Below are 27432 nucleotides of genomic sequence, written 5' to 3' on the forward strand. Positions count from 1 at the left end.
ATGATAGTAGGTGCGTTCGCAGCCTGGGGCCCACTGTGCAGAGGTGGTAAACTGCTGCTTAGTAAGGGCGGATGTATATAGCGGTATACAAAGGTCATACGCAGGTTAACGTCACCCGGTGTGAACAGGAGTGGTCTCTGTTACGTCACAGAGTCGCAGTACCGTGAAACTTAAATGCCGGAGTGTGTTAGCACTCACAGAGCTCGGCAAGGGGGCTTTCAGAATGTGGTCATGGAACTCTGCCCCAAGGACACGGGGTTAGAGTCCCTCTAGACCTTCTGAGCATGTGGCGTCGCACCTGCGGACACCACTATAGACACTGACCTTGGAGAAGTGTCGAGCACGTGCACCGTGGCGTGTAGAGCAGGCGGTGGACATTGATTCTAGTCTCTGACTCAGCCTCTACCTACACCTAGACCTGAGCGCTTGACAGGCTAGGCTGCACAACACATGCGTACCAAGGATAGGGGTTTCCAATGAGTCATTCACCAGAGACATTCATACATGCATACAACACTCACTCCACATGGTCTAATCTTTGTCTATACTAGCGCATGGCCGTGCGGCCATGCGACTCTTTTATAGCAGCGTCCTTCCGGGACCTTACTGACCTTCCTGATGGTCCAATCCGAGCTGGAGAAGGACCTGAGCTTGTGACCTCCGATCTCTAATGAGAGATCGTCCCACGGGCATGCTCAGTGGACCGAAAGGAGGGCTTAGTCCCTGGAGTAGCTCGCTGCTGACCAGCCTGCGTTGCTATAGCTGGACCAGAGGTGGCAGCAGCAACTAAACCTACAGAGCTGGTCTGAGCAGAGCTCTGGGATCAACGAGTCTGCTGAGCAGCCTCCTGTGCGGCCAGAGAGGAATGGGAGACTGCTGAATGCAAGGCTCGGGATTCCTGCTGTGCAGCGACCGGAACCCGACGCCTAACAGTGCTAGAAATGTGAGAAGTCAAATATGTCTTTGTTATAATCTCTGCAGAAGAGTCCTGTAGGTCTGGGCAAGATAGAAAACACGGGAAAAGTGAATGACTCCACTAGAAAAAATGTCAGCTGTAAGTCCCCATCTTTAACTGTACTGTAATGTCTTATATGTTCTGCAGGACTGGTATCTACCACTATATGGCGGTAACATCAGTGTATGGTTTTTTTTTTTCTTTTTAGTAACAGCACGGTCATCTACTGAGATTCTCCTACATCCACTATTATGATGCGCCACCATAGTTGTAATGTGAGTAACCTGGTTAGGGGCCGACTCATAAGTTTCGCCCCCCCAACCAAAACTATAGCTACACCTCTGTACAAGATGCAGCTGTTGTAAGGGACAGTATTACTGTAGGTCTTGTGTTTATGCAGTGTTCCAAAATGACTCTCGATGTGTACTCTGCACCCATGCACGTGATCATAGTGTGTGTATCGAAACGTTTTTCTAATCTGCACCCGTATCTGTGGGAGTCATGTGCGTCAAAACAAATTTTTCTAATTTGCAACCGTGTTTGTGGGAGTACATTGCCTAAAAACAGTAAAAAAAAAAAAAAAAAAAAAAAAAAAAAAAAAAAAAAAAAGGAGGAGAGCATCAAATAAGGGACGTGGCCGTCAAGTTCTTGCATTTCTTCTCGTTTCAGATCTGCTGGAAATGAGTGTTAACTCTGTTCACATACATCCCTTCCACAGTCACCAACATGATAGCTGCTTTCCATGCATCCCTTTAACGGTCATAATTTTATGGTGATCTGTAGCCAGAAATTCTAAAGCTGTAATCCAAACTGACTGATTGTATGTATATGACCATTCACAGTTGCACTATAGCATCTGTGTGTACGCGATAGTGGTGGGAGACTTGTGTACACAACTGGAGCTGGGATTACCACGGCTGCTGGCACCAGATTTGCCATCCAATAGATACTCAAAGTTTTTAACTACTCATTCCAATTACAGACCCTGAATCAGTTGAGGAGTGGTTAATTTGTTGGACCGCTGCCTTCCTTGGATGTGGTGGTCCTTTTTTTTGGGGGGGGGGGGGGGAAATTCTATGTTATTTTTAGCCACTTCCCTATCCACATTTTTTTGCAGGACATATGTCCTGCTCTTACCTCCCATTTTATAGCCTCCTATCCCTTATTGTGACCATTTTACATCCATTTTAAAAAGTAATGAAGTTCAGGTCGCCATTGACTTCTATCGGATTCGGGGTCATGTTCGGATACCAAACTGAACTTTGAACTCTATTTCAATCGAACCTGATCATCCTCGGGGGTCTCACATCCCTAATCTTCGGTTAATAGAGATTTTAATATTAGTAAGAAAGAAAAAATGTCAGTTGGTGTTCATAAAATTCTAAGTAGATGGGAGAGAGGAGCTAGAGGCAGACAGAGATTCTGTTGCAAGATCCCCTGAAACCAACTATGAGTCACATAAAAGAACTCTTTTGACTAAAGGGCCTGTCACACTATAACTATAACGTCCATGGTTTTGTGACTTTATAGCGATATTGCTAGCGATATCGCTATGTCTGATACTTACCTCCGACCGGCTCCCCCGCTGGCTATCGCTGATCGCACGAGAAGGTTCTGGGCCGTTTCTCGTCGTCAGCTTCCTGCTGGGCTTCCTGTGGCGCCAACGAGCGACGCGTGGACGCGGGCGGGAGGACGTCAGGATCGCCTCGTCTGACAGGTAAGTAGCGACCCCCGACCGCTGCTATGTCGCTGGTGAGATCTGCCTGTGTGGCAGCTCACTAGCGACCACTTAGCGATGCACCAGAGATCCATATAGTTGTCGGGATCGCTGGTGCATCGCTTAGTGTGACAGTACCCTAAGGCTCCATGCACAAGGTCTGTATGGCAGCAAGTGAGACCCTATGGCTCTGTATTACATACCTAAATGCTCTCATGTCACAACGCTTTATCTTTCAGATTAATGGAATCTTTTTAAAAAAAAACCCAAATAAATACAAAGATGTTCTGTATAATTACATGTGCAACTCAAGGCACGCAGACAGTATTGAGCCATAGCAAGCTATGCCCACCATATTATGTTCAGCACAGTTCCCTTTATAGACAGGTACTTCTCGCAAAATTAGAATATCATCAAAACGTTAATTTCAGTTGTTCAATACAAAAAATTAAACTCATTCTATAGAGTTATTACATACAGACTGATTTCAAGTGTTTATTTCTGTTAATGTTGAGGATTATGGCTTACAGCCAATGAAAACCCAAAAGACATTATCTCAGTAAATTAGAATAATTACCAAAAATCACCTATAAAGGCTTCTTAAGTGTTAAAAAGGTCCCTTAGTCTGTTTCAGTTGGCTCCACCATCATGGGGAAGACTGCTGACTTGACAAATGTCCAGAAGGCAGTCATTGATACCCTCCTTGTGGAATGTAAGCAACAAAAGTTCATTACTAAAGAAGCTGGCTGTTCACAGAGTGAAGTATCCAAACATATTAATGGAAATTTGAGTGGAAGGAAAAAGTGTGGTAGCTAGAGAGAAGCGACTTTGCCTTTTTTAGGGTCGAGTCGGGTTACATGAAACCCAACTTTCTCAAAAGTCGATTTGAACGAAATCGGCCGACTATCGGGAAAAGTCGAAGGTCCGACTGAAACACGAAACCCAATGCATGTCAATGGGGAAACAAAGTCGGCAGGGAGTGGAGGACAGTAAACACACCTACATGCCGGACCGCTTTTTTAAAGTGCGCGAAACCTCTCCCTCTCTCCCGACCGACGCTGCGCATGTCATCTCGTTGCCCACAGTGTACATCCTTGCTCAGTGGCTGAAAAAAGTCACGTGCAAGCATTCTGGGAAATCCAACTCTGGAGCTCGTTTTGCCGACCGCATGGCCCGCGTCACGCTGTGGTCGGGTTTCGGTCGGCGAAACCTGACTTTGCCATAAGTCGGCGACTTATGAATCTGGCCGATCTGTTTCGCTCAACTCTAGTGGTAGCAAAAGGTGCACAAGCAACCGGTATAACCGAAGCCTTGAAAGGATTTTTAAGAAAAGGTCATTCAAAAATTTTGTGGAGATTCACAAGGAGTGGACTGCTGCTGGAGTCATTGCTTCAAGAGCCACCACACACAGACGTATCCAGGACATGGGCTACAAGTGTCACATTCCTTGTGTCAATCCACTCATGACCAATAGATAACACCAGAAGCGTCTTACCTGGGCAAAGGAGAAAAAGAACTGGACTGTTGCTCAGTGGTCCAAGGTGCTGTTTTCAGGTAAGTGAATTTTGCATTTCATTTGGAAATCGAGGTCCAGAGTTTGGAGGAAGAGTGGAGAGGCCACAATCCAAGCTGCTTGAGGTCTAGTGGGACGATTCCACAATCAGTGATGGCTTGGGGAGCCATGTCATCTGCTGGTATAGGTCCACTGTGTTTTATCAAGACCAAAGTCAGCGCAGCTATCTACCAGGAAAGTTTAGAGCACTTCATGCTTCCCTCTGCAGACAAGCTTTTTGGAGATGGAAATTTCATTCTCCAGCAGGACTTGGCTTCACACTGCCAAAAGTACCAATACCTGGTTTAAAAACGATAATATCACTGTGTTTGATTGGCCAGCAAACTCGCCAGACCTTAACCCCATACAGAATCTGTGGGGTATTGCCAAGAGGAAGATAAGACACCAGACCCAACAATGCAGATGAGCTGAAGGCTGCTATCAAAGCAACCTGGGCTTCCATAACACCTCAGCAGTGCCACAGGCTGATCGCCTCCATGCCACGCCGCATTGATGCAGTAATTTATGCAAAAGGAGCCCCGGCCAAGTATTGAGTGCATTTACAGAACATACATTTCAGTAGGCCAACATTTCAGATTTTAAAATAATTTTTCAAGCTGGTGTTATAAAGTATTGTAATTTACTGAGATAATGACTTTTGGGTTTTCATTGGCTGTAAGCCATAATCATCAACATTAACAGAAATAAACACTTGAAATAGACAACTCTATTGTAATGACTATATAATATATGAGTTTTGTATTAAAGAACTGAAATAACTTATTGATGATCTTCTAATTTAGTGAGAAGCACCTGTATCTAAGAGATTAAATTTAAGCAGCATAAAATCATTAAAACACTATCCCCTTTTATAATTTCAATATCAAAGCATTTCTCAACTCCATTATGAAAGCACATTTAGAACGCTTCTAAACAACTTATACTCTGTGTCTTCACAGAAACGCCTCTTATAACAAGTTCTCACTTGTACCACAGAGAGAGAAGCTAGCTTCTAAAACAGTTTACCCATGTCCTAGATCTGGTCACATCACTGTATGTCGATGAGAGTAATATTTTAATTACAAAATAAAAAAAATATTGCAGAGCATTATTAATGTCAATTACTGGAAAATTCGTCCAGTTATCTGATCTCAGAAGTTCTAGTCAGCAGGTTATGGTGGGAATATCAATGGCAGATTGTTAACAGCTCTCAGAATTTCCAAGAGTGGTTTCTGATAATTTGTTTGATATGTTTTATCAAACTTAATCAAAACATACGCAATCTATTTTTTTGCTCTATTTTGCCCCCAATCATACAACTACACAACAAAAAACTGCAGTTGTAGCTTTTTAAATCATTGATTACAAAGTGCACAAACAAAAAAGTGTACAAGGATGACTTCAATTGCAATTTCTCTCCGAAGGCCGGGGTCAGCCTTGAGAGAAACTCGCACGAGTCTCGCACGTCAACACCCAGCACTGCCGCCAGCACTCGGGACCAGAGAGTTCAGCTGAGCAGAAATACATGCAGCTGAACGCTCCTATCCGATTGCCAGAGGCAGTGCTGGGTATTGATGTGCAAGACTCATGAGAGTTTCTCGCAAGTCTGACCCCAGCCTAAAGGAGAGGGACCCTCAACCTATACACCAACTGTCTGATTCAAAAGACCCTTCAAGTGTCAGGAATTGCTGAAGACTAAGAGAGCTCTTCTTGATCTTGGATTTTACTTTAGTGTCCACCAGGAGCCAAAGTCAAGGTTTAGCTTACCCAGAAATGGGAGCTGGGGCAAGTAAAGAAATTGATGGTCACGTGAACATTCCTAGACCACCAGGTGGGGATATCCCATACTGGCACTTTATCCTGAAAAATTAGGGGTACTTCACACATAGCGAGATCTTTAGCGAGATCGCTGAAATGTCACAGGTTTTGTGACGCAACAGCGACCTCGCCAGCGATCTCGCTACGTGTGACACAGCGGCGACCAGCCCCCCACTGCGAAATCGCTGATCGTGCTCGAATGTCCTAGGCCATTTTTTGATCGTTGGTGTCCCACTGGCCAGCATGCATCGCTGTGTTTGACGCCATAACAACAACGAGTGACATCGCTGGCAACGCTGAAGCACGCCTATCGAGATCTGAGTCGTCAGAATAGCTGCTGTGTGACAAGGTCCCAACGACTGCCGAGGTCATTATACGGATCGCCGTATGGTTGCTGCGTCGTTGAGTAGATCTGCCTGTTTGAAAGCTTACTAGCGACCATGTAGCAATGTACCAGCAATCCTTACCAGGTCGTTTCATTGTCGGGATCACTGGAGCGTCGCTATGTGTAACGGGACCCTACATGTCAGTCCTGCAAACTGAATAATAATAAGGATTGGACAATCAGGTCCCACAACTGTCCAAGACGGATACTCGGTATTGTAGTTTTGCTAATTTTGTTTGCGGACAAATCATTGGTGTAAGTTATCCAGTCACATAAGAGGATGTGAAATAAGGGGGCCAATTTCCATTTACAAAGCAGCACATAAGGGCGGAATAAGGATGAACTTTTGGACCATCAAGGTTCCACATACTGCTCTTGCACAGTGACCTTCTTCTGTCTCTGTTAGTCCCTGAGGCTATGTGCACACGTGTGGAATTCCATTCCGCGGGAAATATGCGAGAAATCCGCATTTTAAATTCCCCCGATTTTCCCGTGGAAAAACTAGCGATTTGCAAGTGTAATTAGCTTGCAGATTGCTAGTGTTTTCCAAGCGATCTATAGCATCGCTTGGAAAATTGATTGACAGGTTGGTCACACTCGTCAAACATAGTGTTTGACGAGTGTGACCAACTTTTTACTATGAGGCTGCCTGTGCAGCATCAGTAGTAAAAAGATATAATGTTAAAAATAAAAAAATCGTGTTTTTCCTCACCTTCCGATGTCCCGCGCAGCGTTCCCGATCATCGCAATGCTCCCGGCAACTCCCGTTCCCAGGGATACCTTGCGACAATGACCTTTGATGTCGCGGTCTCGCGAGACCGCAACGTCATCAAAGGTCATTGTCGCAAAGAATCCCTGGGAACAGGAGTTGGCAGGAGCATTGCTAAGGCCTGGTGACGCTGCGAGGGACGCCAGAAGGTGAGAATAACATGATTTTTTATTTTAATTTTTTTTTTTAACAGGGATATGGTACCCAGGGTCTGGAGGACAGACCATCCGCAAATGTTCCGCTTACTTTTCGCATGGTGGGCATAGCCACATGCAAAGTAAGCTGAACAATGCAATCCTGTGTGCGGATTTTCCCGCGATTCCGCAAAAAGAATGAACATGCTGCTTATTTTTCCACAATGCAATTCCGCCGCGGAAAAATACGCAGCATTAGCACAGCATGTGCGGAATGCCATAGGATTGCATGAGATGCTTTTTTTTTTTTGCGGTTTCCCGGCAAAATCGCCGCAAAAAAAAAACCGCTACGTGTGAACTCAGCCTGAATGAGGAGAGTTAGTGAGTGTCTGCCAAGGAAATGCAGTGTAAGAAGATTAATCTAATCCGCAAATAACTTTAACAGTAAAGTTTTACAATACCTAACCAAACAAAGCATTTTTATTTAAATCAGGATCTATCAAAAAGACACAAACTACAGCTGAAAAAATACAAAAGACTAGTGAAATAACTTAATTTAGCTAATTAGTGTAGAAATCTGAAGACATCAAAAATATACCTAACACTCATTGTGGGAATTTCCCTGAAGAGAACCAGTCAGAATGCTCATGTTAGAGGGGTTGTCCACTACTGGACAACCCTAGATTAAAGAAGCACTCCCATCAATATTGTTATCCCCTTAATATATTGTAGTCATATTATATAGCACTGTGTACTTACAATTGCTCATTTTGCCTTTCTACCCAGCTAATTCTCCACTCTTCTCTGTTCTATGTAAAAACATGAAGTCTCTTTTTCCTATATGAATCATTCCCCTCCTCAACTCCTGTCCAGCTGCTCCTTCCCCCCAGCCAGGGACTTTTGCATTGACTCATGACATATGCAAGGAAAATTGACCTCCTTTTTCTACAGAGCTTAGAAGGATTCAGCTAATCAGTTTTTAATCATGGGATGTCATTGACCTAATGGAAAACAGAAGAATATATACCGTATATGATGACTGCAATATATTAATAGGATAAAACCTTTGATGGGAGGGCTTTTTTGAATCAATTCAAAACTCTGTATAAAATGAGAATAGTGGATACTCTCCTTCTGTAGCAGTAGAAGTACCATTGCAGGGATGACAGCGCCAATGTTCCCGGAGAGAAATGTGACAAGTCCCAGCCAATAAGTGACCACCTGTCAACTGCAGCCTTTACTATTACATCTGTGTGGACATCCGCCCTAAAGGATTATTGATAAGTCGACGAACAGTCTCTCCTTGACTGCAGTCTTTCCATGACATAAAAAGACACTCTCTAGAGACAGCGGCACGGACATTGTTGCAGGAGGCATCCACAGTTTTTATTTTTTGTGAGCACTGTGACCTAGGAGTCCGACATATTCACGAGCTGCGGGTTCACGCCACCAGAACCATATTCTCACATGGTCAGCATGTCGTGTACTAAATACTCTTATTATTATTACTACCTTCATGCATTTCTTGCAGTTTATTATTTTAGGATATTTGTGGTTGTGCCTTGTTTTGGGTTTTCTCTGTGTAATGGCCGTGTGTTAATATGCATTTACATTTTGCATACACATTAATTTACTTTTTCAGCTCAGACCCAGTTTCTCATTTAGTTCAATGTGCATCCTGTGCATATAAGGATGTGACTGCCCTGTTTCTGAGCTGGGAAATCCATCCTGTCTGGCCTGTGCTTTTACTGGTGGTTCAGTCCCTCGGTCCTTGTTCACATTTATGTCACTTGACAAGTGGAAAGGTTTTAATACAAGAGTTAGGACTGTCCCACAAGGGTTGCCGTGACATGGCGGGATGGCTTGTACATTCTTTTGATCAAAATTATGTTTACTAAATACCCTTATTATTACTACCTTCATGCAATTTTTGCAATTTAATCTTTACTTTTTTATTTAAGGATATTTGTTTTTGGTCTTCTCTGGTTAATGGTCATGTGTTTATATGCATTTACATTTTGCATACACATTAATTTACTTTTTCAGCTCAGACCCAGTTTCTCATTTAGTTCAATGTGCATCCTGTGCATATAAGGATGTGACCGCCCTGTTTCTGAGCTGGGAAATTCATCCTGTCTGGCCTGTGCTTTTACTGGTGGTTCAGTCCCTCGGTCCTTGTTCACATTTACGTCACTTGACAAGTGGAAAGGTTTTAAATACAAGAGATAGGACTGTCCCACAAGGGTTGCCGTGACGTGGCGGGATGGCTTGTACATTTTTTTGATCAAAATTATGTTTACTAAATACCCTTATTATTACTTCCACCTTCATGCATTTTTTGCAGTTTATAATTTTGGGATATTTGTGTTTGTGCCTTGTTTTTGGTTTTCACTGCACTCAGGCAGCAGCATAAATATTCAGACAGGTTGCCGCCACTAACAGCTCTTGTTGACGTAGCCAAAGAAATAAGTGGAAGAAAACTATGACTACACTCCCTGGGCCTCTAAAAGAAAGTTTTCAAGAAATCAGGTTATGACTTTCTTTCAACATGACCGGCAGGTCACCTGATATACAATACTATCTCACCAGGGCAGTTTTTAGGAATTCTCATTGTTACCCTAGCAGTTGTGTGTAATCCTCAGGATATTTGGTTACAAAAATGAAAAGTAGGCCATCCAAGTGTAAATGAAATACAAAATAGCTAACACTAAAAAGTCCCCTAACAAATACTTGTAACAAGAACTTTACAGGTAATCAGGCATATTCACCTGCTGTCACCCCCCTCCCCCAGCCAGCAATGGCCGCCCAATTGGCATCAATACATTTTAGCATAAGGATTTTTTATGAGAAAGAGCAGACCTTCTTCACACACAGACCACCAAGTTCTTGTGACAAGATTTTGGTGCTGTATATTTTCACTGTGCAAAAAAAAAAAAAAACGCAGCGCAGTGTACAGTATGTGATTTATAGCAATGCCATGTGCGCTGTTTTTTTTTTTTGTTTTCTTTTTAAAGCAGCATATACCGACCTGTGCTGCATGTTTCAAATCCGCAACAAGTCAATTTTTCTTGTGGGTACGCCGAGGTTTATTTGCAGATTTTCTCCATAGAATTGCATTAGATACAGGAAATGTGCAAGTAAAAACACACGGGTATTAAGTGCGCTTTCGCTGCAGAAACGTACTAGAAACACATGTAATCTGCACAGGACTATCAATATAGTTTTGTCAAAAGCCAAATACCAGTAGTATCAAAAACAAAACAGCTTTACTGAAAGCATGACAAAAGCGCGATACAAATGCATGTAGAAAACGCATTTCACCCAATAGATGTAGAAATGCTGCAACATCAGAAAGTCACCAGATACTCATTGTGGGAACGTAGCCTAAGGGTGTGTGCACACGCTGCGGATTCTGCTGCGCATCCGCAGCGGCTTTGGCCCTGTGGGGTCTACAGTAGAACTATAACCTATGGAAAACGAAAACCGCAGTGCAGACGGTGCATTTTTTTCCGCGTGGTTTTGCTGCTGTTTTCAATCCGCAGAAAGAAAGGACATGTCAATTCTTATTGTGGAGTCCTCTGCGGTTTACCATCTTGCTTCATTGTAGAAATGATAAACCGCAGAGTAATTCACAGGTCTTCAGACCTGCAGATTTTACTAAATCCGCAGCGTGTGCGTACCCTAATAGTAACCGTATCTCAGAACTATCACACAATCCCATCATTACCTTATATTTCATATGCGATGCTACAGTGAAAAATAAATACATAATGGAAATAATATATAAAAAAAAATGTGGGCAGCACACCAGTTTAAATGTGAAAAGAGTGCCATATAATAGCCCAAAATGGTGACGTTTCAGCTCAAAGTGCGAGCATGAAGATGTAAGGAAGGACTCTTCAACCATGCAGAGCATGAAGCGGTGTTTATTGCTCCGAACGCTCTCTAGCTGCGGCCTCCTCTGTGTCAGACCCCGGTTTTTACCAGATTTGGTTTTTTACTGATTGATCCCTTTCATCCATTGACCTCACCAACAAAAACAGCTCTCCCAATTGCTGCACAGGCGTAGAACGCCTCCAGCATCAATCCCCGTCCTATGTGGCCGCTGCCCAGCAATTCAATGTACAGTATCTTACCAAGGGAAAGTGGTCACCTGGAGTGCCTCACATAGCACTAGGGGTAACATTACCTAGATTATTTAAGAATGAGCAAAAATATGTTATAAGCCAGTAATACTCCACCCCACACAGCAAGTGAGCAAACCTTAGCCAAAAGGGCATCTGTCCAACAAATTCATCAGAATTTACACCACTAAGCCATCCCCGGAATAGATTTCTAGTGGTTTCGCATGGCAGCGGAAAGGCTCCAGCGCATCTTTCACCAGGACTGATGTACACAATGCTGGTCTTGATGAATCAGGGCCTCCATGTTATTCTATGACACGGAATATTGATAGAAACATTAGTAAGCGCCACGCCACCAATACAGATGTAGCAGCGTTTCAGTGTCTCACTTAGCCCTGCTCTACTGATAAACACACCTCTGCTGCATCTGGAAAGTCTCTCTCCTTCATCTAATATTTTAAAGGGAACCTGTCACCAGAAAAAAATGCTATTAACCTGCAGCTCCTGCACTTAGGCGAACGCTGAGGGGAGAAATTAATATTATGTCCCCCCCACCCCTGGCAGCGTCCCAAATCAGTCACGGCTTGAACCTCAACCCCCCACCTCCCCAGTCCTGAGTGACCCTGGCTCTGCATTGGGGCACAGTGACAGCCGCCACTCTCCATACTCAGAGCAGTGACTAAACTAGCACTGGTGCCGCCCCGTGACTGATACTAGAACGCTGCCAGGAGGAGTAAAATTCACTTTCTCCCTGGAGCGTCCAGCTATGTGCAGGTTAGTAATTCTATTAGGCTATGTGCACACGGTGCGGATTCTGCTGCGGATCCGCAGCGTTTCAGGCTCTGCGCGTCCGCAGCAGATTTAGGTGCGTTGTACAGTACACCATTGTTTTCAATGGTAAACTGGAAACCGCTGTGCACATGCTGTGGGTTCAAATCCGCAGCATGTCAATTCTTTGTGCGGATTCCGCTGCGGTTTTACACCTTCTCCATTGTAGAGGTGTGAAACTGCAGGCTAATCCGCAGGTCTTTTGACCTGAGATTTTACCTGCAGATTTTTCAATATCCGCAGGACCTAAATCTAACTGTGCACATAGCCTTAACCTGTAGATCAACCCCATTTTTCTGGTGACAGGTTCCTTATAAGGGTATGTGCACATGTTGCAGATTTGGCTGTATCTGCAGATAAAATGACCTGCGTTTTACGTGCAGATTTACTGCGGATTTTGCCTGCGTTTTTACACCTGTGTATTCCTATAAAGGAAGAGGTGTAAAAACGCTGCGGAGCCGCACAAAGAATTGACATGATGTGGATTCAAAACTGCAGCAATTCTGCGCAGAATTTTCCGCATGTGCACAGCGGATTTCGCTTTCCAAAGGTTTCCATGGTACTGTACACCGCATGAAAAACTGCTGCGGATCCGCAGCGCCAAATCCGCAACGTGTGCACATAGCCTAAAGGTTGCACAAGATGAGCTCTGCTGAACACATCCGAACAGCTCAGCTCGCAACCCACAGACAGCACAGCTCAGCTCGCAACCCACAGACAGCACAGCTCAGCTCGCAACCCACAGACAGCACAGCTCAGCTCGCAACCCACAGACAGCACAGCTCAGCTCGCAACCCACAGACAGCACAGCTCAGCTCGCAACCCACAGACAGCACAGCTCAGCTCGCAACCCACAGACAGCACAGCTCAGCTCGCAACCCACAGACAGCACAGCTCAGCTCGCAACCCACAGACAGCACAGCTCAGCTCGCAACCCACAGACAGCACAGCTCAGCTCGCAACCCACAGACAGCACAGCTTGACTTCCCTGTGATCTCTGACAGCGATGTAGCAGAGCTGCTTAGGCTATGAGGAAGTGCCAGATATCATGGGTGTCTTCATCCATTACTATCCAGCAGAGATTGCTCTTCCCGGACTCACTATATGGCCTCTCATGATAGTTTGTCATTGATTGGAGTTGGGGGCACAATTTGCCTAAGGCACCAAAATACATAGTCCTTATAGGGAAGCCAGTGGTCTCATCTGCCTGAAGCACCAAAATACCCCGTCCCATCACCGGCCGCACTCACCTGCAGCGGGGTCCACCGATATATACGTCCGTACTATCCAGAAGTGACCTTTGTCCGCCGGTCATTCCCCCACAGGCACCATGTCCGTGTGTCCCCGTGCTGCTGCTTCTCTCTGTGGAGCGTCTCTTACATACAGGTGGAGGGAGGGACCAGAGGAAGCGGTGTGAGACATAGGCTCCGCATGTGAGGGAGGTGTTTCCAGCACATGTCTGCAGCCGCTTCACACTGCATTCTCCTCCTGTGATTCTGCTGCATGGGGACTGTGTGTGCCGGAGTGTGTGTGCCGGACTGTGTGTGACGGAGTGTGTGTGTGTGTGCCGGAGTGTGTGTGTGTGCCGGACTGTATGTGACGGAGTGTGTGTGTGTGTGCCGGAGTGTGTGTGTGTGTGTGCCGGAGTGTGTGTGTGTGTGTGCCGGAGTGTGTGTGTGTGTGTGCCGGAGTGTGTGTGTGTGTGCCGGAGTGTGTGTGTGCGTGTGCCGGAGTGTGTGTGTGTGTGCCGGACTGTATGTGCCGGAGTGTGTGTGTGTGTGCCGGACTCTATGTGCCGGAGTGTGTGTGCGTGTGCCGGAGTGTGTGTGCGTGTGCCGGAGTGTGTGTGCGTGTGCCGGAGTGTGTGTGCGTGTGCCGGAGTGTCTGTGCGTGTGCCGGAGTGTCTGTGCCGGAGTGTGTGTGCCGGAGTGTGTGTGCCGGAGTGTGTGTGTGTGTGCCGGAGTGTGTGTGTGTGTGCCGGAGTGTGTGTGTGCCGGAGTGTGTGTGCCGGGCTGTATGTGCCGGAGTGTGTGTGCCGGAGTGTGAGTATGTGTGCCGGAGTGTGTGTGTGTGTGCCGGAGTGTGTGTGTGTGTGCCGGAGTGTGTGTGTGTGTGTGTGCCGGAGTGTGTGTGTGTGTGTGTGTGCCGGAGTGTGTGTGTGTGTGTGTGTGCCGGAGTGTGTGTGTGTGTGCCGGAGTGTGTGTGTGTGTGCCGGAGTGTGTGTGTGTGTGTGTGTGCCGGAGTGTGTGTGTGTGTGTGTGTGCCGGAGTGTGTGTGTGTGTGCCGGAGTGTGTGTGTGTGTGCCGGAGTGTGTGTGTGTGTGCCGGAGTGTGTGTGTGTGTGTGTGTGCCGGAGTGTGTGTGTGTGTGTGTGTGCCGGAGTGTGAGTGTGTGTGCCGGAGTGTGAGTATGTGTGCCGGAGTGTGTGTGTGTGTGCCGGAGTGTGTGTGTGTGTGCCGGAGTGTGTGTGTGTGTGTGTGCCGGAGTGTGTGTGTGTGTGTGTGTGCCGGAGTGTGTGTGTGTGTGTGTGTGCCGGAGTGTGAGTGTGTGTGCCGGAGTGTGTGTGTGTGTGCCGGAGTGTGTGTGTGTGTGTGTGTGCCGGAGTGTGTGTGTGTGTGTGTGTGTGCCGGAGTGTGTGTGTGTGTGTGTGTGCCGGAGTGTGTGTGTGTGCCGGAGTGTGTGTGAGTGTGTGTGCCGGAGTGTGTGTGTGTGTGCCGGAGTGTGTGTGTGCCGGAGTGTGTGTGCCGGGCTGTATGTGCCGGAGTGTGTGTGCCGGAGTGTGAGTGTGTGTGCCGGAGTGTGTGTGTGTGTGCCGGAGTGTGTGTGTGTGTGTGTGTGCCGGAGTGTGTGTGTGTGTGTGTGTGCCGGAGTGTGTGTGTGTGTGTGTGTGTGCCGGAGTGTGTGTGTGTGTGTGTGTGCCGGAGTGTGTGTGAGTGTGTGTGCCGGAGTGTGAGTGTGTGTGCCGGAGTGTGAGTGTGTGTGCCGGAGTGTGTGTGTGTGTGTGTGTGCCGGAGTGTGTGTGTGTGTGTGTGCCGGAGTGTGTGTGTGTGTGTGTGCCGGAGTGTGTGTGTGTGTGTGTGCCGGAGTGTGTGTGTGTGTGTGTGCCGGAGTGTGTGTGTGTGTGTGTGCCGGAGTGTGTGTGTGTGTGTGTGCCGGAGTGTGTGTGTGTGTGTGCCGGAGTGTGTGTGTGTGTGCCGGAGTGTGTGTGTGCCGGGGTGCCGGAGTGTGTGTGACGGAGTGTGTGTGTGCCGGGCTGTATGTGACGGAGTGTGTGTGACGGAGTGTGTGTGTGCCGGAGTGCCGGAGTGTGTGTGACGGAGTGTATGTGCCGGAGTGTGTGTGTGCCGGAGTGTGTGTGACGGGCTGTGTGTGACGGAGTGCCGGAGTGTGTGTGTGACGGAGTGTGTGTGTGCCGGGCTGTATGTGACGGGCTGTATGTGACGGAGTGTGTGTGACGGAGTGTGTGTGTGCCGGGCTGTATGTGCCGGGCTGTATGTGACGGAGTGTGTGTGTGCCGGGCTGTATGTGACGGGCTGTATGTGACGGAGTGTGTGTGACGGAGTGTGTGTGTGCGACGGAGTGTGTGTGTGCCGGGCTGTATGTGCCGGAGTGCGTGTGTGCCGGAGTGCGTGTGTGCCGGAGTGCGTGTGTGCCGGAGTGCGTGTGTGCCGGAGTGCGTGTGTGCCGGAGTGCGTGTGACGGAGTGCGTGTGACGGAGTGTGTGTGTGTGCCGGGCTGTGTGTGACGGAGTGTGTGTGTGCCGGGCTGTATGTGACGGAGTGTATGTGACGGAGTGTATGTGACGGAGTGTGGCTGCCTGTGTGTCCTGAGGTCCGGCTTGTCTCTGACGCTCGTGCCCAGTGGTGTAATGTGAAGCTTGTGAGCCCCAATGTATAAACTCCAGCAGGACCCCCACAGGTCTTTAATAGTATGGGTGTCCTCTTCTGAGCCCCTTTGGGCCCCCAGGTGTCACTGCAATCCTTGCACCCTCCATCGTTACGGTGGGTGATGACAGGTCTGTGCAGCCTGCTGTGATGGTGCTATACAGGGGCTGGGGTGAATACTGGCGCAGCCATTACTTTACCAGCAAGGAAGTCACCTCAGAGCTAGTGATGAGCGAGTGAGCTCATATCAGGTGTTATCTGAGTGCACTTGTCTCCTATTCAAGTATTTTTGGCGAACAAAAAAGTTGCCATATCTGCATGTCTCATGGCTCCTCTCCCGCCGCAACACATACAGCTGTGACGACACGAGCGTGTTTTTCGAGCACGCTGAAAATACTTGATTAGGACACAAGCGTGCTCAGATAACACCTGATACGAGCACGCTCGCTCATCACCACTCAGAGGGGAAACCGTTTTCTGGGGTTTCCCTATGCTAGTAAGCGGGGGGCTCACATTTAGGCTGTGTGGTAATTGTTTGTCCTGGTCAAAATGCTTCAAAAAACGCATAAAAGCAGCATCCCATTCATTTTAAATGAATTCCGCACTTTTTGTGCACATTGATGCGTTTTTTCCGCTCAAAAAACGCTTAGCGGCCAAAAACGCAGCATGCTCATTAATTTTGCGGAAAAGTCTGCGTTTTTGCTATTTTCTATGAGTCAGAAAACGAGCGGAGAAAACGCATAAAAAACGCATGGTTTTTAAGCAAAAAACGGGCGGAAATAAACCGCGTTTTCTGGGAAGGAGTCCGGTCTTGAAGCAGAAGTTTCTGCACACGTGGGCACAGACTTCCAGTCTGCTCTGCCTCCTGCCCACACACACAGTGAATGGGGAACTGACTCAGTGGAAACTCCCTTGATGGAAAGTCACTTCTGGTTCCTATCAGCAGAGCCGGGGTCTCATTTACTCGAAAGGTTGAATGAACAGGGAACGTCGGAAAGAAGCAGTAATGGTAGCCACCCCCGACAACGCAGATGTAAGGAGGGGGCTCGTGGTAACACAGAGCCTTATAGGTTATTATTAATTTTGCAATTTGTATTTGGACCCCGTTTAAAAGGTTTAATCTGTTCACTAAAGATCAGTTACAGTAAGCTATGGTATTCTCCATGAGCAGGTGCTGTACTGTTCTGTCTGGTTGCTCTTGGCACCATTTTTCAGGCTTTGGTTTTGACAATTTTGAAGAAAAGGCGGGAAGGATGTGTATAAATAAAGCACAGGCTGTCTGTTATCCTTCACATCCTGTCAGAAGACTGATGAGCCCACCCCACCGCCCCTTTTTCATACTCTTTAATCTATGCTGTGATATTTGAGGGAAAATAATCACCTAGTATTTTCTGGGTGGATTGGATTATTTATAGGAATATGGGTCGCCCCCACACCCAGGGCAGCGGGGTACCCGGTACCGGGCCGATGTCAGGGGGAAGGTGTCACAGCAGCAGTGACCCGGTCCGTGGCCCTGGGCGCCCAATATCAATAGCGGTGATGTTAATGGTGTTAAAGTTTATTTGAATAGTTCGTGACGCCACCTGTGGTATTTGGCAAGTAAGATGTTGAGCCAACGCTGCGTGCAGATCCGCTGGGACTGATGGTGTGGTGCAGCAAAGATGGTGTAGCTCCCCACAGGTGGAGCTGTAGTCCCAGGGCAGTGTAGGTACAATGGACGAGGAGAGGCGCAGAATGGTATAGATGCTGGTACCCAGATGTCGCGGTGCTGAAAGTGTTAGCGACAAATGAATGGAGGACACCAGAGCTTGCAGTTTCAAATGTTGGCTGAGTTCACACGTGGCATTTTTTTCGCGTTTCCGCAGCGGTTTTAACTGCGCGATTTTGCCGCGAAAAATAAGCATCCCATGCATTCCTATGGGATTCCGCAATGCTGTGCTAATGCTGCGGTTTTTACCACGGCGGAATCGCTTCGCGGTAAAAACCGCAGCATGCTCATTAATTTTGCGGAATCGCGGCGATCCCGCACCCATAGGAATGCATTGTTCCGCTTACTTCCCGCATGTGGCTGTGCACAACATGCAGAAAGTAAGCAGAACAATTGCGGATGGTACCCACGGTCCGGAGGAGAGGAGACTGTCCTCCGGGATTTGGGTACCATATCCCTGTAAAAAATAGAATTTAAAATAAAAAATATTGTTATTCTTACCTTCCGGCGTCCCGCACAACCTTCCCGCCTCTCTCCACGCTCTCGTTCCCAGTAATCCTTTGCGAAAATGCCCGCGATGACGTCCGTTCTCGCGATCATTCGCGCAACGTCATCACGAGACATCGCGATCCCGCGAGAACGGACGTCATCGCGGGCATTTTTGCAAAGGATTACTGGGAACGACTGCGCGGGACGTCGGAAGGTAAGAATAAAACCATTTTTTATTTTTTTTTTTTACATTTTATCTTTTACTACTGTTGGTCACTATGTTTGACGAGTGTGACCAACCTGTCAATCAGTTCTCCAAGCGATGCTACAGGTCGCTTGGAAAACGCTAGCATTTTGCAAGCTAATTACGCTTGCAAAATGCTAGTTTTTCCGCTGGAAAATCGCGGGAATTTAAAATGCGATTTTCCCGCGGAATGGAATTCCGGAATTCTCGCTGTAATTTCCGCGAGAATTCCGGTACGTGTGAACTCAGCCACTCACAGTTCGTGGTACCCACTGGTGCCTGCCTCCCTGCTGTGTCCTCCGGGGTAGAGACTCAATCAACCTCCCGGGCAAGTCAGGGTTCTCCTCTCCAACACTCTGCCAACATGTGCCTTTCCTGAACGACTCCTCTATTGCGCCTTTTAATGTGAAGAACTCCAGTACCGTAGTTCTCTGGAATTCCTCCTGTCAGATGTTCCTAGAACCTTACTTGTGTGACAGACAGCTGTAGCCTCTATCGGGGACTCCCTTCTCAGGAGTCCTGGCTCTCTATCCAGTTGCTGTTGTGTCCCAAGTCTTTGATGGGAGTAGTGCATTTACAGCCAACTATTCCACCGGTGTCTGCTGCAGAATCATAAGTGTTCATACAACCTCGGGGACTGGGCCCCGGCCTTGCGCTGAGAACCTATAGGCAGGGTTCCTCTTCCAACCCACAACTTCTCTCTGTTCTCCTACTCCTTTGTTCCGCACTGTTCCTTCTCTCTCTTATGGAAGCTGAGGTTGCAGGTCTACGTCTTTCTCCTTCTCTTCTCTTTCCCGTGCCAGCTGGCTCAGATCACTGAGGCAGCCGCAGCACTCTTTCTAAACTGAACTCAAAACTAACTTCAGAACTGAACTCCTCTCGCCTGACCTCCCGTCAGACTGACCTACTATCCTCAACTTTCCCTCTCTTTTACACTAACTCCACCCACCTCCCAGCACATCTCGTGTTACGAAGCAGGGTTCCACGAAGGGTGCTCTGCTACCCCCAGCCTGAAGCTGCTAGGCGGACCTACTGAACTATCCTGTGTGTGGGATGCAGGTGTTGGAGTGTGGAAAGGAGTTCCCAACTTACCTAGTTGGTGGGGCACCACACCTTAGGAGAAGGTGCAGTACCTCTGTGGCGACTGAGCCTCAGGGGTGCCACAAATAATTTATTGGCGTTATGTAATTTATTTAAATGTTATATATGGTTATTTCAGTTACCCTAAATAAACACCGCCATTATTCTCTATACATCGGTGTCTTGTGTGTTTATTTTATTTATAATGGGTTTTGTGTTATCGTGTCAGTTCTCTTATATAACTAACCAGGGTCCAGGACAACAAACTGTGGTGACCTAGGCAGAAAATCAGAGTTCCCGGGCGCAGTGTCTTACAAAATCATACTGCAATTTACTCACCATCCTCAGGTCCAGTAATGAGTCTGCCGCTGCCCCCAGTATCTGATATTGGCTGCAGCGCTGACGTGACGTCGACAGTCAGTCAATGAGCTCCGCGGCTTTAGGCTATGTGCACACGCTGCGGTTTTGGCCGCTGCGGATCTGCAGCAGTTCTGCAGTGTACAGTAGCATGTAAGTCTATGTGATTTACAGTCTGCTGTGCACATGCTGCGAATTTTTAACTGCGGAAAAGCTGCGGCTTTGAATCCGCAGAATGAAATGACATGTCACTTCTTTTCTGCGGATTCTGCTGCCGTTTACCATCTCCTCCATTGTAGAGGTGATAAACCGCAGGAGAAAACCGCAGGCCAATCCGCAGGTAAAACCGCAGATCATTTTACCTACAGTTCCGCAGATACAAATCCGCTGCGTGTGCACATAGCCTTAAGCTGCTGAGCTCAGTGATTGTCTTTCGCTCTGTCAATGTAATGGCAGCGCTGCAGCCAATATCAGACAATCGGAGCAATGGTGGAGACTCCGTGCTGCAACCAAGGAGGGTGGGTATTAAAAAAAAAAAAAAGGCACGTCCGTGAATAAATTTACAATTGATTCCTCCATTAAGAAGTTATTTGTGTTGCTTTATTATGAATGCCTCTTGCCCTTATCCAGCGGTATCCCCACCTAGTCATGACTTAGGGTGGGGTTACGGCCAGAAATGTGCAAAAGGCATTAATGATGAAGCAAGACAAATAACTTGTTAATGGAGGAATCAATAAAGAAGAATCCATTTCAAATTTGCTAACAGATGTGCCAGCTTTGTTTTTTCTCCCTTTGGTCTGACGTTTGCCGTGGACCAGCAGAGAAAGGCACCAAAATAACCACGGCGAGTCCAGCACCAATATGCTTTTTCACTATTGCACAGTTTATTTTTGTTTTCTTATAACAAACTGCACCAGGGGACTGAGATTTTTTAAAAGTGAACAACCCTGATTAAGGCTATGTTCACACTGCAGCTTTTCAGCACAACAGCCCTGTGCTGCTGTGGTCTTTCTACCATTTTCCTGCACACTTAATCTAAGGGTATGTGCAGATGTTGGGGATTTGCTGCAGATCTGCAAGTGATTTAGGCTGGGTTCATACTGCGTTAATGCAGTCCGTTCAACGCATAGCATTGACGGACTGCGTTAACGCTATAGCATAACACGATCGCGTTATGCTATACCGCTAGCGCAGATGCTAGCAGTGACGGACCCCCGGATGCTGCAGACCGCGTCCAAGGGTCCGTCACAAAATGACGGCACATCGCTAGCGCATGCCAATTATGGCATGCGTTAGCGATGCGCTCGGTAATGGGAGTGAATGGCAGCATTAACGGATTGCGGTACATCGCGTTATGCAGTGGTGTAACGCAATCCATTAAACGGACCGCATTAACGCAGTATGAACCTGGCCTTACAGTACAATGTTATTCTGTGGGGGGAAAAAAAAAATTGCTGTGCACATGCTGCGGAAAAGCAGCTTTTTTATCGCAGCATGTCAATTCTTTGTGCTGATTCCGCAGCGTTTTTACACCCATCTCATTATAGGAATCCGCAGGTGTAAAAATGCATGCCAAATCGGCACGAAATCCGCATAAAAAAAAAAAAAACGCATGGATTTTGACCTGCGGATTTTGCCAAGAAATGCAGATTCCGCGTAGAAAGTTCTGCACAGCAATCCGCATGTGTGCACATACCCTTAGGCTCCGTTCCCTAATGAGTTTTTGATGTTGCAGAATTTCTGCTCCTATTATTTAAATTAGGTTACTTGGAGGTTTTCTTTGCGTTTTGCGGGTGTGTGCACATACTGCGGATTCGCAGCGGATTTGGCCTTGCAGATCCGCAGCAGTTTCTGCTGCGTTGTACAGTACCTTTATTTTCTATGCAAAATTAAAACCGCAGTGCAGATGCTGCGGAATTTTCCGCGGTTTCAAATCCGCAGAAAGAATTGACATGTCAATTCTTTCTGCGGATTTCCATCTGCTCCATTGTAGAGATGATAAACCGCAGGGCAAACCCACAGGTCTTCTGACCTGCGGATTTACCTGTGGATTTTACTAAATCTGCACGGAAAAATCCGCAGAGCATTCCGCAGTGTGTGCACACACCCTGAATATGCATTTTTTTCTCTCAGTTTGATGTGTCATTCTTTAAATAAAACTGCGCTGTTTTTGAATCTTAGGCCGGAATCACACAAGCGAGGAATACGGCCAAGTCCTGCATGTTAATACCAGACACTGCTGCCGCCACTCAGAGGAGCGTGCGGCTGCATAGTAATACCTGGAGCCACGCGCTCCGTTCCTGAGTGCCGGATATTAACGTGCGAGACTCAGCTGTATTCCTCGCATGTGTGATCCCGGCCTTACTTGTATTTTGATTTCACTGAACTTTGACTTCCTTAGGTGCAGATTACATTAATTTTTGATGCGTTTCTGCCACGTAAACATAGTAAAATTACACGTCTTTGGGGAAAATCTGCACATAAAACTCGGCGTGCCGGCAAAAGAAGTTGACAAGTTGCGGATTTGAAACACGCAACGCAAGGTCAATTTAAGCAGCGCATATAAGATGCACAGTGGGCAGGAGATTTCTAGAAATCCCATCCACTTTGCTGGGACCATAAGACGCAGTGCTTTTTGATGCAGGGAAAACACACAGCATCAAACGCTATAAAAACTCATCGTGTTTCACCTGCAAAACCACATAGCTGATCATAATGGCCTTGGGGCTCTTTAGGATAAACAGATGTTTCCATGCAAGATTAAAACTGTGTTGCCTTAATCAGATCTTGGCGAGTTTTTCTTTTATCTCAGTATGTGTAAGCCAAAACCAGGAGTGGGCAACATACAGAAATGGTGACGCGTTTCTATTGTACTTTTCCTCTAAGGGTATGTGCACATGCTGCGGATTTGGCCTCTGCGGATCCACAGCAGTTCTGCAGACAGTGTACAGTACCTTGTAAGTCTATGGGATTTACAATCCGCTGTGCACATGCTGCCGTTTTTTCACTGCGGAAAAGCTGCAGTTTTAAATCCGCAGAAAGAAATGACATATTAATTCTTTCTGTGGATTCCGCTGCGGTTTGACACCTATTCCATTGTCCAGGTGTCAAACCGCAGGGGAAAACCGCTGGCCAATCCGCTGGTGAATCCGCAGCGTGTGCACATAGCCTAATTGTTCCACTCCTTATTTTGGCTTAGAAACACTGATGTAAAAAAAAACCTCACCACTCAATAAGTGGACGTGGCCTAAAAGTTCCAGCAAGTTGGATGGGATTTATAGAAATATCATGCCCACTGTGTTGCTTTTTTCACTCTGTGTGCCCTTACCTGCAATTTGCATTTCAAATCCACAACACGTCAGTTTTTCTTGCAGATATGCAGCTAAAGCGCATGTAATCAACACAAGGAAGTAACAAAAACGAAGTGGCATGATATACCGACAAGAAAAAAAAAAACGCAGCTTCAAAAGAATGCGTGTAAAAAAACCAAACTGAAAAATGCAATGAAAAACTGCAAGTAACCTACTTTACTTAATAGGTGCAGAAAATCTGCAACATCAAAAGCCCATTGCAAGAGCGTAGCCTAGGCCATGTGCACGTTGAGGATTTGGGGAGTTTACCTCAGTATTTAGAAGTAGTGATGGCAGTGGCGTAGCGTGGGGGGGGCGGTCCGCCCCAGGCGGCACGTGTGTGGGGGCGGCGCGGCAGCAGCAGCAATTCATTTCCTCTGTGGGAGAAGCGCGGAGGCACAGTGCAGCAGCATCGGGCCGGCCTGTGTGCGGGCACATGAGGCTGAGCAGAGCGGCCTGTTCGCCATCGATAGAAGGGGCGGGCTGTGACGTCGTTCAGCAGCGTCCCGCCCCCTCCAGCCTTTGCTCCTCGGTACTGAGGCGGCTTCGGCGCTGGGGGCTGTGGAGGAAGTGGGGACGCTGGCAGCCTTCCCGGGAGGATGGGCCGAGGCCCCATTCATTCATGGCGGAGCCGCCGTCTGACAAGGTGAGAGGTCTCCGGTGGTGTGTGAGTGCCCGACACCAGCGCCATTCCTGTGCCCAGTACAGCAGGGCAGGTGGAGGTGGGCGCACACACTGGCAGCCCACAGTCCTCGTCTGGGACCCCACAAGGGCTCCTTGGGGTCTGTACTGTCACCAGTTCTCTGCCCCTCATTACTTGCGTCCTGGGGTGTGGGGCAGGCACATTACTGTGGGGGTGTCTGCTGGGGGTTGTAGTCCTGATGTGATATAAATGGGGCAATTCTCTGCGCCCCCTGATAGTGAGGCCGGTGCTGGGTGGTCTCCTCATCTCTACACCACAGTTTAAGGGGATTTCCATCACTTATTGTTGGGTCCAAGGTGGAATAATTAAGCCGAGACCCCCAAATCCTATTCTTGCCCCCTGGATCAGCGCCGCTCATCACGCTCACAGCAGAGTCTTGGGCAATCTATGGTCATCAATGTCTGGAAGGGGTGTCGCGTGACCGCTGCAGCCAGTCCAATGCCACCAATCATCTGCAGTGTTCTGTCCTGCGTCGTAGATGATGATGGTGGAGACCTCATCTAGCCGTCCTGTCTAATGGTCGTAGTGATGTGATGTCACACCGCCGCCATCGGTTGTCATTCTGGGGATGCTCCTTAAGTACACAGCCGTACGGTGGCCCCCAGCCGAGTGCAGGGGCCGGGGTTCCTCTCTCATCATGTATGACCGCATACACAGGTCTGCTGGATTTCATACACATCCTATACCCGTGTATATATAGAGAACTGCAAGAAGATGAAAGTCTAGAAATTTAGAAATAATAACAGCAGAGTAAAGGTACTGTCACACTAAGTGATATCGCTAGCAATATCACTATAACTTGTGACGATATAGCGATATTGCTAGCGACATCGCTATGTGTGATACTTACCTACGACCCGCTCCCCCGCTGATTATCGCTGATCGCGCGAGAACGTCCAGGACTGTTTCTTGTCGTCAGCTTCCTGCGGCGAGACGAGCGACGAGCGTGGAGCCGGGCGGGAGGACGTAGGATCGCCACGTCTGACTGGTAAGTAGCGACCCCCGTCCCCAGCGATGTCGCTGGTGAGATCTGCCTGTGTGGCAGCTCACTAGCGACCACTTAGCGATGTACCAGCGATCCTGACCGCGTCATATCACTGGTAGATCGCTAAGTGTGACTGTACCTTTAGTAGCAGACTAAAAATTATATCTTTGAGTGTAGTGTGGGCTCTTCGGATGCTTCCGGAATCCGGATTATCATTGACCAAAGGGGCGGCAAATTTTTCGACCGCCGCCACAAACAGTTGCTACGCCACTGAGTGATGGGCACAAGTGCTCGTTACTTGAGTTTGCCTAGGGTGCTCGAGTGACATGTTCAGGTCCCCGCAACACATGTTTTGCAGCCACTAAACATGTGGGCATTGCTGGACATACGCAGGCGATCCCCATGTGTTTTGGCCACGAAACATTGGGCCGCAGGGACTCGAACATGTCACTCGAGCACCCGCGATACTCTGTGTATACCAGAGCACTGCAGCCAAACTCGAGGAACAAGCACTTGCGCTCATCACTACTTACAAATACTCAACGTGTGCACGTGGCCTCAAAGGCTGATTCATTAAGGTGTTTAAGCCATAATTCTGTAATTAATAATCTTAATATATTGCAATATTTTTGTGCAACTCAAAAGTTGCACAAAAATGTGCTACTATTAGCGCTACCATGCCAGACCCGGCCAGCTATGCCCATATGAGCGGAGCAGGGGTGGGACAGGGTGTGGATAATTCCACCCATCATATTCACGACAAATTACGCCAGTAGCGTAACTAACTGGATAACATTTTGCCAGAGTCTTACGGGAATTGTAAAATGCACCCATTACATGACGCGCCTCTTAATGGATTAGGCGCATCTGACGGCCCCATTGATGAAGACTGGTGTGCACAACAGTGCTGTTGTTGTCAAAGGCTGCAGCATGACCGCTGCATGTGATCGCAGCCTTACTCTTGCAGGGAAACAGCCGTTTCGTCTGCGAAGCAGCACGGCCATTATGATCCGCCGCACGGTATCCCAGGTGAAACGAGACAAAGCGACTATGCAGGGAAACAGTGGAAAGTCAGCACAGGTACAGGGTTGCTGCAAAGCTGCAGCATGTCCACTGAGTGTGAATGCATCCTAATTAAAAAAAAAAAAAAAATCAATGAGTAGAGTTGGCACAAATCAATTCGCACATCCCAATCCGTCTGACATTTCACCCTGCTGCAATGTCACATATGCGCCATGCTGCAACGATGATATTGTGCCAAGCCATGTAATCAAAATAAAGTCCACCGATGCGGTCTGGCAAAAGCCATTCTCCTGCGCCCATCCAGTCGATGGACTGGGACATGCAAATCAATTCACCAACTCAGTGACCATATAATTTGTCCAATCTCTGTAAGTTAGTAATTCATATAGTAATGAGGTGTGTGCATTTACATATCTCACCTATATATCAGTGATGAGGCTGATAGTTATCCTGTGCACTGGAGGTTACAGTGTCAGCATTTATGAACACCATAAGTATTACCTTATCAGATGTAGCAGAGCCGAGTTTGCCTAATTGAACAGGTGCAGCTTGTCTAATGAAGTAGTGCTGTGTTTATAACAAAACACAGTTGTACTTCTGGCAAGTAGTAAGACTGAGCGCTCCTTATATTTGTTAGGGCCATGTTCACACAGTCATATGAAAATTATGTTTTTCCATCCAAAAAATAATTTTTCATCAATATGTCTGTTTTTTTACATGTTTATACATCAGCTATTAATACAAGACCAAATATATTTGTTATTATTGCAATACATTTGTTACAAACAGTTGCCATATGGAAAGTGTCCATGTTGCATCCTATTTTTTTAACCACCCACTGAGTTTAATGTGCAAGGTGCACAGGACAGTAGTCATGAGCGAGGGGCTGTTGTTCTCCCACACCCTAGCACCCCACAAATGATCGGTGTCCCAGTCCCCATGTGCTGTAAGTGCAGTGCAGTCCACTCACGGTTTGGCTGCAGGCCTCGTTCTCGCAAATCCCTAAACTAGTAGAGATTTCAGGCAATAGGTAAATAGATATTGTCAAGGAGAACAACCGAGAGATCCCGCACCTGCCACCAATTTGCCATGGAACAACACTCCGCTGCCTCCAATCATCAGGACAATTATGCAATTTTTTTTTCTCTGTTTAATTTTATTTTTTTATTCTCCTTTTTTTCCTCCTCTCTTTCAAGTCTACACCTTTCTTTCAACCCTTCTAGTAGCCTCATGAATTTATTACCTTCAACATTGTGTTTCTTCACACACGCTTCAGAGTCCGAGTCCAGAGAAACCGAGAAAAGAAAATAAATTTTTCTCTTCACAAA

General features: G+C 47.2%; 1 protein-coding gene across 5 annotated transcripts in view; it reads right to left on the reverse strand.

Annotated features, from left to right (window-relative positions):
• Nucleotides 1-27188, reverse strand: part of STX11 (syntaxin 11) — a 76170-nt gene extending 48982 nt beyond the window's left edge. Inside the window, exon 1 of one of the 5 annotated variants that reach the window (XM_073557635.1) lies at nt 27075-27188. The gene's annotated coding sequence lies outside the window, so the exon portion shown is untranslated. Of the gene's footprint in view, nt 1-13532; nt 13687-26523; nt 26700-27074 lie in introns of those variants that run through there. The other 4 variants (XM_073557636.1, XM_073557634.1, XM_073557633.1 and 1 more) reach the window with 4 other exon arrangements.
• Between the last annotated feature and the right edge of the window lie 244 nt (nt 27189-27432).

Source organism: Dendrobates tinctorius, unplaced genomic scaffold, assembly GCF_039654945.1.
Source record: "Dendrobates tinctorius isolate UK_male_01 unplaced genomic scaffold, ASM3965494v1 ptg000250l, whole genome shotgun sequence".
Lineage (NCBI taxonomy): Eukaryota > Metazoa > Chordata > Amphibia > Anura > Dendrobatidae > Dendrobates > Dendrobates tinctorius.